The sequence below is a fragment of the Labrus bergylta genome, chromosome 8, assembly GCF_963930695.1.
Source record: "Labrus bergylta chromosome 8, fLabBer1.1, whole genome shotgun sequence".
NCBI classification, from domain to species: domain Eukaryota; kingdom Metazoa; phylum Chordata; class Actinopteri; order Labriformes; family Labridae; genus Labrus; species Labrus bergylta.
The window spans coordinates 10,749,314-10,762,764 of record NC_089202.1 but is presented as its reverse complement, the minus strand read 5'-3'; the positions used below and the strand labels follow the sequence as shown (position 1 = coordinate 10,762,764).

The following is a 13,451-nucleotide window of genomic DNA, read 5'->3' as shown; positions in this document are numbered from 1 at the left end:
AACTCAATGCTAAGTGTGAATGGGAAGAAGTGTAAGCTCACTCCTGTAGCGTGAACCCACGTCTGTCGGTTCATTCAGCTTGGACTCTGTGCATATACGAGCCTCTCTGTGTGTCACTTTCTCTTCCATGTCTCCGCCCTACTTTGTCTCACACAGTTTAAGTTGTTCTCAAGTATAGCTGTCCATGATGGCACTGCATATCAAAACTTCAGTACATGTTTGGTGCCAATCAAAGTGGGTCAGAAATCGTGAAATATTAAAAAGCTGGTATTGAATGCTTGCTCTCAACTTGCATGTTGATCACAGTGTTCCTTTGGATTTATAATCCTGGCAATTTTGACATGTTATTTAAGCCAAGTTCTACAACTGTGACAAAATCTGTCACTTCAGTAAGCCTGAGATGTTTGGCTTATTTCTTTGGATACAGAAGGAATGTTTCAAGAAGAGCAAAGTCCTCTAATTATTTAAGTCAGAGAGGAATGAAATGAAAACTGCAAGTACATGACAACTGGGAAAAGACTGACTGTGAAATAAGTGATCCTTATATTTTAAGAGTCAATTGATGTTGTAGCGAGAATATTTTCTCAGCTGCTGTTTCCACTGTCCAAAACCTCAAAGTGCTCGGGAATATGTTAGATACAAGCATGCGATACCAGTTTAATGACTAATGTGCACCCTTGTCCTAAACTTCAATTTAGAGTCAAGAATAGTGTTGGTATCCATAATAACGAGTGTTCGTGTATCAACTTGCGGGAAGCTGCTGAGCTAATAAGTTAATGTTTCATTTATATTGGGCGAATGTAGCTTTAAATCTTCCACTTTTATAATGAACTGCTTCTAAACTGCTTCTAAAGTGTCAACTGTGTTTTCGTCCTGTTATAAACACTGCATGGCATCTTTGACAGTTTGCTTCCTAACAGTTAGACTTACACATTTAAGATTGAGAACTTTAAATATCAACCAATGTGCTAGATGTATATCATTTGAATCTGGAGTTAGCCGTTGTACTGATGAAGATATTACATTTGTATTGGCCTCATTACTAGCTACATAACTCCTAGCTTTAACTTCTGAGTTACATGGACCTGTTGATGAGATTGTTTTGGTTACAGTCCTTCTTAGTTTCTATCTTTCAAAACAAAGCACCAATTCTCTTTCGTTGAACACGAAACACAAGAGTTGGGCGAGTGTCAGAGAAAAGAGTGCAGTGTTTGAACAGGTTAAAACGTCAGTGTGTTGAGAGGATTAGATATCACTTGACACTTGCAGTGGATGGCCTTTTATATCATTACAATTCAATTAGAGATATAAGCTGGTAAAAGAACAAGCCACAATGCAGTTTTAACCTCATTATTACACAGTGGGAAGGAAATGGATGATCTGAAGAAGAACGCCGGGTTTTAAAATGCTGCAGAAGGGACGTAGCGATAGAGCGAGAGGAAGGAAGGAGAAAATCAATGGCTAAAAGTAAAGAAGGAGAAAGTAAAAGGGCAATGAAGAGAGAAAGATGAAGGAGACAGGTGAGATATTGGCTGTAGACTTCTTGCTTTGTCATTGGAAATCAGAGCTGCAGGGCATGGACACTATTTGATTTTGTTAGTCTTGTTTTAATCTGTCAGTCAGCTCGCTCACACACACACACACACACACACACACACACACACACACACACACACACACACACACACACACACAACCACACACACACGCACTTGTGGATAGCCGCCAGTGTGCCAGTGAGTATCGGCAGCGAGCTGAGAGGTTATCATGCGTCGTCAGGTGCCAGACAGACTCTTGGTAGCAGGTTTGTCATTTGTAATTAGAGTGTAATGGAGAGCTGGCTTGTTTTTGTCTCACCTCTCCCTCCTATTCTCTGGCTGAAGGCTGTCTCAGGGTATCGACAGACAAGTGACGGCACACATTCACACACAAATGCATGGCCTGACACATGTTTGATGGGCCAAGTTTGATTCCATTAAGTGGAGTTTGTCAGTTAGTCAGTGAGGTATTGGGTTTGAATGCTGATGGCCAAAGAGAGCTGAACGGGATCTGAAGCAGCCGGTTGAGACACTCACAACACCGAGGGTCACTGAGCAGTGGCAGGCCTAACTATGATTATTGTATGTTAGTCACACACACACACACACACACACACACACACACACAGACACACACACACGCTATCTGGTGTTGTATGGCTATGTGGTCACGGTCCATGTAGCTCTGAGTTCTTGTCACGGTTAAAAAGGCTTCCTCCTGGCGAGGAGGAGGGGGCGAGTGGAGTCTTAAGACGGGGAAGGAGATGGGGGGAGTAAGAGGAGCAGGAGATAATAGGAGAAGACTAACAGTGGGGGAGGAGGAGGGGTGGGGATGGACCAAAGAGGGAGTGAAAAGGGGAAGATAGAGGCTGAAGGTGGATTTTTTCTGTGAGTATGAAAGCCTGCGTGCCTCCGTTCCTGTTCCATTGATGCATTCTAATGCTAAGTGTGTAAGACCGGGCCTCGACTGGTCTCTGAGAGAGACGGCCCTTTGATAGACACAACCAAGCGCTGGGACCGATCCCTCGCATGCCATTCATATGCATATCTGTGTGTGTGAGTGTGGATGTGTGTGTGTGGCTGTACACACTTTTTTTCTCTTGGCCATTTTAGTAACTGTTTTTAGCCATTTGTGCCAGTGGTAGTTTAGTCTAATTTCCATATCAATGAGAGCATGTTTTTGGCTGTTTTGAGCATTGCACATGCTAATCCTAAATTACCCCCTAGGACCGAGCTTTTTATGATGCAGCATCGTATTATTTTGTGTGTGTGTGTGTCTGTGTGTGAGATTTTTTTCCATGGTGGTAGCCTTTTGAGCAGAGAATTCCAGTACCAATAACAGTACCAGAAATGCGTCTGATACTGCATTAAATGTAGGGTCAGGTATTAGCGAGCGCAGCAGTTTAATGGCTTCCATCAGTGATTCTTTGTTTAGAGCAGCAATAGAACTGATTTCAGGTCATTGTTATGGTATGGTAGTAAACAATACTTGCACAGTGCTAGCATGCAATGTGAAGTTGGCCAGCGCTACACTGAATAGTGTAGTTTCATGGTTAGAATGAATGTTTCTCAGATGCTTCGGTAGACACTGAAGTTCTGAGGGGCTGCAATCTGAGCTGCAGCTTACTTTGACTTGTTTCACTCCATTTCTTTATAGGTTGACATTCTTCTAATCCTGACATTTTTGTCATGAGAAATAAATCCAGTGCTCCTCTCTTCAAAACAAAGTCATACATGAATTAGAACCCATAGTGAAAATGAGCTCAAAGCAGCGTCATGTTGAAAATAAATGTTTCTCAGTTGCTTTTGTGAATAGAGCAGGTCTGAGGGGCTTCAAGCTGCAGCTGCCGCTCATCTTTAGCTCAACTTGTTTGAGGGCAATGAGCTTGTTTTTATGGATTAACCTTCTTTTATGGTTTGTCTTCACTAAGAGGGTAGATTGAAATCCTGATGCCGCCTCCTCTCCAAAATGAACCCACTGCATAATAAACATGAAAATATACGGAATAAAGCAGCTGCATCTGAATACATAAGAGATGTGTCACGCATTCCTTCTCCACACTGAATTTTTTTTTATTCCTAGATTTATTTATGTTTCAGTTTTGACTGAAAGTCAATCTACCAAATAAAATATTGTTCTCTGTCATACCAACTCTGATTAAGACAAAAGATAGCTATCAAATCAAATACAATCTGGGATTTAGATAGCATTTTTAGTTTCTCTCTGGTGCCTGGTGTTTAACTCTACAATCCATACTCGATAGTCAATCCTCGAATTCAGAATCACAGAGAAAAAATGGAATCCTGGCATCTCTACTGAACATGCAACATTTTGTGTGTGGTCATGTTGTAGCCGACAACATCTGATCATCTAGCTGGCCATCTGCAGAAGAGGCCAAAGTGCAGAATCTCAAAGAGGGCGACTTTTTCCCATCCTGTCCAGCAGTTTGTGATGCATGTGTGCCCCATAAACTATTACGCCTGTGTGCGGAGATGCAGAGTCGTTGTTACGCGGCTCGCTTTGTTTGCCGTGTGTTCTGGTCTCCAACCGATTATAGCATGAAATTCCACACACATTGTAAAGCAATGGGGAGTCTCACATGGGGACACACCCACACAAACGAGGACACACACACAATAATGCACCAAAGCGAGGAGTCAGAGGGGCCTGTTAATGACTGTCGGGGGCAAGAAAGGGGAGCGGGCACTGTGGTGGTGTCAGGGCTTTTGTGACTAATGCTGGTTGTAAAATGCCTTGCTCACAGGTTTATTGTTATGAAAAAAAGTACCGCTCAGATGCAGCAAGATTGATGCCATTCCTTCTCAGACTCGCTCTCTGCCTCTTTTTCACACACACAAACACACACACTTGATCCGGATCCCCTCTGAGCCTTGGAGAGCCTCTCCCATCAGTGACCCTCCTTCCATTCGAGCACTTTGGATCGTTTCCCTCCTCCTTCTTAGCTGGATTTGCCCCTCCACTCTGACCTCCTCTCCAGCTTGTTCATCTTACTTCACCTCCTCTCACCCGCACACTTCACGGATTGCTGTGTATTTATCTGTGTGCGAGTGTGTGTGTATGTGTATGTGTGTGTGTGTGTGTGTTGCTATGCTGACGCTATATATCGGGGGGGGGAGTGTCTTGCCTTTATACTTTCATCTTTTCTTTTTTGCTCAGGAATATGATGGATGTTTTTAAAACAGAGCAAAGCCAGAATATCAGTGCCAGCCACTGATGTTACTATCACCTCTGATTTTGTAGGTGTGTATATATATGTGTATGTGTGTGTGTGTGTGTGTGTGTGTGCGCGTGCGTGCTTAGAGGCACAGGAGGTTATTTGATCTCATTGTGTTGTTGGAGAGGAGGCTGCTCTCTTGCTTTATGACCAGTGCTGTAGGGAGATATTCAGCTACACCTGCCTCTTCTGGACGATCCATCATGCCTCTCTCCGCAGACAAACACTCCTCCACCCATCTTATTACTTCCTCTCTCACTCTCAGAAACATTTAAGACTTTCTCTCTCTTGTTTGCACTTGAACTCCCCATAATATACGCACCTGTTCTCAGACTAGACCGTATCACGATTTGTCTCATAATCTGAGAGAAAATCTGTCAGTGCGTTTGTGTTTCACTCCGTGTAAATAAGTGTCAAAGTCTGTGTGTGTGTGTGTGTGTGTGTGTGTGTGTGTGTGTGTGTGTGTGCGTGTGTGTGTGTGTGTTATAATTCTGATAGCGTTTCTGCAAGTGATTATAAACAGAAAATGAATGCAGCGCCTTCGTTAAGACGTAAAGTGTGGTAAACTGAACAGGGACGAGGACTCTGCTAATGACTGTTTCTGCACACTTCATCAGATTGCTCGCCTGCAATATTGCCTCATATCACTCTCTGGCACCATTGGCGCTTAATAGTGTGTGTACGCTTGATAGTGTTTGCGTGTGTGTGTGTGTGTGTGTGTGTGTGTGCGCCTGATCACAATGTATATTGCTTTTGTAGAGCCATTACAGTTTAATAGGCATGGTGGAATGCACGGCGCGTTAATGCTTCGGCAACATGAAGTAATGACACAATAAAACAATTAAATACGGTGGAGGAGAATGACTTTTTTTCAAGCGAGCCACACCTAGAAGCAATTTGGAGTGAGACGGGATAAACAGAAAGTACAGATCAGGCTTATTATGAGAAGAAAGGGAGCTCTACCTTTCTCTCTCTCTCTCTCTCTCTCTCTCTCTCTCTCTCTCTCTTAATTGGCTCCTAAATCTTTGTCAGTACGGCTCTAAATCTGCTGATTCATAGACTGAGCAACCAAAAAGTAAATCTCCTCGGAATTAGAGGGAACTGATTCTGAGTGATTATGTGCATGTTTATGTGAGCACCTTGTAAAAGGAGGTTATGTGTTGCTCTAGTACATTTTACAGTCCTCTGACTGATTTAGGGCTTATTTCCATTATCGACCAGTCTGTAGATTAATTGGTTAGTTTATAAGGAGCCTGCAAATTGTTACAGAATTGAATCATGGTTTCTCTGAGCCCAAGGCGACGTCTTCAGATTGAGATTTTAATGAAAAGCCTGACATTCAATGTTATTCAATTTAAAGTGACTTAAAGTAAGAGACATGAAGGATCATTTTTGAGAAGCTTAGGAAATGACACATGGGAGAGCATGAGTTATAGTTTATCTAATGTTGTATTGAACATTGATTTGAATTGTGAAGTCTTTCCATTGTGTAAATGGTTTTCCTTCGGCAGCTCTGGGGTTTCTCCAGCTGTTTTGGGTTTACTGGAAACAAAAAGTTGTGTTTATAGTTTTGTGCTGAAAAGGGTGTAACCTTCCAAATTCTTTTCGGGATTGCTCCAGCCCCCACACACTGAAGAGAAAAATGGATGAAAGGTTTAATGGTATCATTTTTTGAGTTCCACTCTGTATCCTCTCTTTAAAACCATTTGATAATAATCTGCTTGAGACCCACATGTTGTTCTGTTCATTTCTGCAATATGGACACAACACCCATATACATATGACAATTAGTACAGAACAGTTGTATCATTATAAAAGCTTATTGTGGCCATGTATTATATTAAGTATCATTTAGTATCATATGGTATCTTGCATATTGTATTGTATTGCATCCCCATTCCCCCACTGGCCTGCACTTACAATGCTCCAGGTCTAACCGGGCCTGAGCACGGTTACTTCTTGTACTTAACGTCGTAATACAACACATTATAGTCTTTACTTAATTATGAAGCGTGCCAGTTTACAAGGCAGGCGGACTCGGAAGTGTACTATGCTTGAGCACGGATTGGAGCACTCACACGAGTCACACATACTGTACTTTGAGTGAAGTGTGCTTAGGCAAGGTATGGATTACCTAGTGTGAGTGCGCCCTAAGAGATTTTGAACCTTCATTAAACATGCTGCAATTTGTTTTGTAATAGACACGGTTCCATTTGCTTTGGTTTTTACTTGTTGGGCATCAAAGTAATGTTTTTCCTTTAAAGGAGTTTCTTTACAACATAACTTTGTTATAAGGGAAAGTAGCAAAGTGAAGTTTGAAGTCTGTATGTGTGTGTGTGTGTGTGTGTGTGTCTAATGGAGCCCATGAGCTCTGAGCATCAGTTACCTGTACGACAGCAGTTGGAGGTCCGCTTCTCCCACAGTAATGACCGGCTCCTTTTTGTTTTTCTGTGTCAATTTAAAAAATGTTGTGGCAAACTAATGAGACGCATCATTTCCAAGGTTTGTCTAAAACACATCAAACAGTCTGGAGTCAATTTAAAACAGAGAAATGTCTCAAACAAGCATTGAGATGTGTTCCCAGAGCGTAGTTGAAAATCTGGTCAGCAACAAAGAGAGAGATCATTTAGGGTCAGACACGTAGCCATATTCAGTGTGGGCGCCGGCCATTTGTGTGTATGTGTTGGAATGTGGATTTGTTTATGTGTTACTAAGGGTGGGAGTCAGTGTGACTGTCTGACTCACCCAGGAAACTGAGTAACCACTGGGAAATTCTGTGTTGATTTGTGAGTTTTTATGTAGGTGTTAGTCTGAGAATCTCCCTCTTCTTCTTCATCGCCTTCTTCTTCTCCTTCTCCTTTTTCTCCGTCTCCATCTTTCTCTTTGTATGACTTTATGTAATCGTCTATAGAGATCTGCTGAGAATTAGAGATCGAAAACCCATTTACAGAGGTTACCTGCGTAATGTCAGCCTATTTGTCTGCTGCGAAATCGAAACCTTACCCTCTACCGCTCTCACCCTTTTCTCAGTCTTTCTCTCCCCCCTCTCAAACTGTGTCTCCCTTAACCTCTCTCTCTCGGGGGTCACAACTCCACAATTAAGGAGCGATAAGAGGAGAGATAAGATGATTTGGAAGGAATGAGGGATTTTTTTGATGGAGGCACAGACGGAGATGTCATTAGTGAGGAATAAAGAAGAGCCAGTTTTGGGGTGAAACCACTTTTGGTGAAGGATGGGGGGCAGGGCCTTGTCATACAATAACGGTATGACTTGTGTTTTTTAAATTGTTGTTTAAAGGGGAAAGGTCCATCTCAGAACAAAACTTTTGGAAAATGCTGTGAAAATACTGCCTTAAAAATTCACAGAAAGAATATAATGTGTTGTTTCAAGCATTCATTCTACCTTCACCTTTCACTCCAAAAATGGAAATACAGCTTATTATATGGATGTTAAATAAAAACAAAGAACACAACCAAAAGATGACTCCTCATAGCCCCAAATCCCCTCTCACATTTAAGTGAGCGATGCGCTTAATAAATTCACCCTACACCCTAGTGTAATAAATTGGACACTTGATGCAGTTATATTTTACCCAGATGGTGCATCCAAACATCGGAATTTTATCTAAGAAAACATTAAGCAGCAATATGTCACTTGCTTCTGACTGTCTGTGATTGAACGTGTTTGCAAGCATGGCTGCAGACAACGTACTTTTGGTATCTTTTAAGGGCTGTCAAACGATTTAAATTTTGTAATTCTGATTAATCGCAAAATTTCAATATTTAATCTCAATTAATGTCATTTTTAATTGCATGTTTGAAATTTCATTATTTTGCACTTTTAAGATAAAAATATAAAGGATTTATTTACATTTCTTGAAGTGTCTTAAGTTGAGAGTATCTGATATGCTGTTTGAATTCAATACTGCTTTAAAAATAGACAAAACTAAAACTAAGGACCTTCAGGGAAATGAAAGGTTACGACATTAACTTAACCATAGAAGAAGAACCTCCATCATTATGGCCGCATGGAGACACTGAGGAGGCTTATCCACGGTGTGCCTCAAGGGACAAAATAGCATGCGATTAAATCGGGCTAAAACATTAATTAATTCATTTCAGACCTTAATTAATTGTGATTAACTAGTTAATGCTGACAGCCCTACTGTTACTCCTGCTTAATATCACTTAAGAAACCATGAAGGTGAAGCCAGGTTTACAAAATGATCCACTCCATTTGCTTAACATGATAAAAAGGATAGCCATATGGTCTCAAACTGAAAGAGAAAGATGAAGCAGTTTCCAATTTTTCCTGTTTAATTTCAAAGTTTGGGAAAAAAGTTTTGATGGAAGACTGTTTGACACAAAAACTGTGCTTTCAAATACATCTACATTAGTGTGGCCATGGCTAAAGTGAACACTAGAGAGAGAGAGATGGGAAAAGATGGGTTGGGGGGGGCTAGTGTGTGTTATTAAATGATGCATGGCGACTAAAGCGGAGAAATATGAGGAGAAAAAGCATGATGTAGTGTGAGAAACAGAGGAGAGAGAGTGGAATGATGGAAAACAGGATTAGATGAACAGCGATGGAGGATGGGGGGTTTTGTCCTGTAGTGACGAGATCTGTGCAAGGAAGAAAAGTGACAGAGAGCGTGAGTGAGAGACAAGACTAAAAGGAGAGTTAATGAGTCAAGGTCGGGAATCAGTGGGTTAGCTGAGGCTGGGTGAAGCAAACAGAGGAGATGGTGTTGGGATGGGATGGAGGAGGGAGATCGAAAGTCAGTGGAACTGTAACAGAGGTTTGTCCTGAGTTAATAGCCCGTCTATTAATATCTCTCTAATGACTGCCACTTCCTGTCACATAACGGCACAGAGCATGATCATCAGTTTCTCACTTTTAATCCCTAATAATGATTCTAATAAAGGCTTTAAATATGGAGGAGAACAGAGCAACCTGCTATGTGATATTTATTTTGAAATGTAATAGGAGCTGCTGCAGCCCAGGAGGAGTAGGAAACTGATGGGTTTAGGTCGGCAAGATTGCTGGTATGGACCCTAAAGTCCTCAGCCCGGCAGAAAACCATAGACTGTAACAATAATAGGCAAGGTGTGGAACGCTGAGTTAGCTTTCATTAATACCACTTTGCTAAATTACTGGCTAGCTTAGTTAACACAAATGTGTTTAAGCTGTGCTAATTAAAGAGTTTTTGTTCCTTCCTGGCCAATCCAGAACACCTTTCTTCAATGTATACATATTTGTGCTAAGCTAAGCCAATCAGCTTGGCTTTATATCCAAACACATTTCCTGTTACAAATCACAAAACTCTATTTGTCATCCTGATGCGCAAGACAAAACTGCAGAACAAAAAACATTTCAAACATTTTTAAGAACAAGCAGACATGCTGGACGTATGTTGCCCAAGTTTCTGATCAGATAATATCATCAAATCAAGAGATTTGGTGCCTGCAAATCACTTGATTGTGCACCTGCTTCCAGATGATGTTGACTTGAGGAGAAGGTTGATCTGATTTTGTTTGATATGCATATTTGTTAAATGAGTATGGGGGTTTGATTTTTTTCTTGTATAGAGTTTAGTTGTGGGTGTTTATGCCTGTTTTCACAGGACAATGGATACTGGATAGAGTTGGAACCAGAGATGAAAGATTGGGGAATGACCTGTGTGAAAGGAGCTGCAGGTCGATCCCGGTATTTCTTTTCAGGATGCTTATTTTAGTCTGAACACGGCCTAGTGTTCCTCTCTTTCTCTGCTTTCGTGCTCTTTTCCGATGTAATTTACTCAAATCTTAAATTTTTCATCCCTTCACATTTAATCCCATTTTAATATGCATAGTTAAAGACATTTTTAAGTACTTCTTGCAACATCTCTCGGGCTCATTAATTCCCAATCAATTACAAACAGCACAGAAAAAGCCCCAGAGACATCTAATTCAGTGAAGGCAATCAGTCGGTGTGAATGAGAAGCCAATAATTGTTTTTTTTAAGTGTTGCATCAGCACGCTGGCACCAGACTACACAGATCTGCAAACAAGAAATTCAATTTGGTTCTTCATAAAAATGTAGATGTTTTAGCGAGTAAATCAACACTGCAAAAACACTGGAAGTTTGTGTTTCATTATTCGTCTGATTCTTTCTCATTTCTCTCCCAAAAGAATGGTGGAACTCAAATGATTTCAGGGTCAGAGGCTGGAGGAAGAAAGACAGAGAAGGGGAGGATGCATAAATTGAGAATCAAGACTAAAACAATCTCTTCTTTGTATTTTTAGATGTAGTGGAGTCTTCTTTTTGGCAAATCCCTAAACTTATAGGAGACAGATGTACAGACAATATTATCTAGAATTAACATTGTTTAATAGGCATTCTTGTGTTGTAATATTCAGTGTTTGTATCAGGATATCAAAGAGAAAAAGAGAGAATATGTTAAATTTCATTCATTTATTCATTTGGCAGATGCTTTTGTCCCATGCGACTTTGATTTACCTCCACAAAAATCACACACACACAAATCACACAAATGAGTAACTGTCTGCTGCTCAGAAACAGTAGAAACATACGAACAACAAAAATGATCCGATCTACTATTACAAATGAATAGGAAAGCAAGCAAAGTTTTTGCAAAAGAGTAAGAAACTTCAGATATTGAGCGAGGTGGACTTATCTTGAAACAGGTTCTGATTGATAGAAGTGTTTGGTAACCAGCAGATACCAGCTTGTTGTACATGTCAGCTCTTAATTGGAGCTGTGTCTGTTTGAAAGATGAAGACTAAGAAAAATCTTTCTGAAAAAGAAAAAAAATGGAAATCATGTTCGAATTTCCAAAATTGCTTATCCGGTAAAGGTTTGTTATAGGGCTTTTTATGCCTTTTTGGAGATAGGACAGTGGATAGAGTCAGAAATCATGTGGGAAAGAAGCCACAGGCTGCACCTGAACCCGGGCTGTCCGACTGAAGGACCATAGCCTCCACACATGGGGCGCGCCCACCAACCAACAGGCTAGAGGCGCCCCCAACTTTGACTTTTTAAGCAGAAAAGTCCCTTCAAAATCATTGATACATAACAGCCCTTTCCACCTCAATGGAAACTCTGCTGCTTGTCTTTCCTTTGCTTTTTCGCATTCCTGATTCGCGTCTCCTCACTTACTAAGATTTTATTGACTCCTTTCTCCTCAGTTCCGCCTACCTACAAGGCCGGAGAGAGATGTAAAGCCACAGAGTGAGGACATAGGAGTCAGCACAACACATTTGTTAAGACGAGGTCTTTTGCTCAGCCAGGAGTATGTGACACGTTACAATGAAAGACTCCTGCATATAAGATGCAGTTGTGTAAAATGTTATCAGGCTTTACTGGAACAGCTTAACCATCATGAAAATGAAATCTTGATTCATTTTCAGGGTTCAAGCTGGATGTTTGATAAGTCATTGCTTTCTTGTTCTCGGCTCTCTAGGTGTCCAGACTGCCTGCCTGCCCCGCACTCTGTCTTCAGCTTGTCTCTCCTAAACATCTTCCCATCAGTCTGACACACACACACATCTACAGAAACACACATCTACAGAAACACACACACACATCTACAGAAACACACACACACACACACACACACACACACATCTACAGAAACACACACACACATCTACAGAAACACACACACACACATCTACAGAAAAACACACACACACACACACACACACACACACACACACACACACACACACACACACACACATCTACAGAAACACACACACACACACACATCCACAGAAACACACAAAGCTGTTTGCAAAGCTGAAACACACATACTGTCTCCCTAGCTGTCCCACTTTGCTCCCTGTGTAGTGTTATGTAAAGAGAGGACGAGTGTGTTTTACCGCTTACACACGCACCAGCCATACACCATACATACAGTAACATTGTCACGTCAGGGTTAAATGGCGCATTGAGGGAGCACTGAGATGTATAAACGACATCATATAGGCACAGTTAACACTGGGAGGACATGATGATGTGACATCACTGCTCCCATAAAGACCGCACAGAGAGGGAGCGAGGGGAGGGGGAGAGAGAGAGAGGTAGTGAATGAGAGGAGAGGAAAGTAAACAAGTGGAGAAAGAAAGAAGCGAGAAACGAGGGGATAATAAAGGGAAAGCAGGCTGACTCTGCACATTCATACTCGGTGGGAGGTCCAAAGTGTTTTCTGTTCCTTGCACCTCGGAAGCAGTCTCATTTAGTCTTCCATAACACTGTACTGAGTTGTGTGTTCAGTTTGAGAGTGTGTGTGTGTGCTCGCTGCTGCTGCATATACTGACAAATAGAAAACTTTTAGAGAAACAAAGGTAGAGATATTCTTTAAAAAAAAAAAATGTATCTGATTCCAATTGCATACCCAGACTCTAATAATGACTGATACCCTAGTATTCCTTGATGCCTACCAGTGTTCTGTATAATCAATTATGTAAACAGAAACTGATCACTGACATTTTCTTAACTTTTACTAACATTACAATCTCTGCTAGGCATTGTGCTGCAGAGTTTTGGTCATGTGATGATATACCTGACTTTTTGGGCTGTGCTGATTTTGGTATTGGATTGGTGAATTTACTCCCTGATGCAGCACTAAAGGCAGTATTTGTATCAGCACTGATATCCTTATCTGCATTTGTA

General features: G+C 41.2%; 1 protein-coding gene across 3 annotated transcripts in view; it reads left to right on the top strand.

Moving 5' to 3' along the window:
• Window positions 1–13,451, top strand: part of efna3b (ephrin-A3b) — a 62,630-nt gene that overhangs the window by 17,598 nt on the left and 31,581 nt on the right. The window lies entirely within an intron of this gene.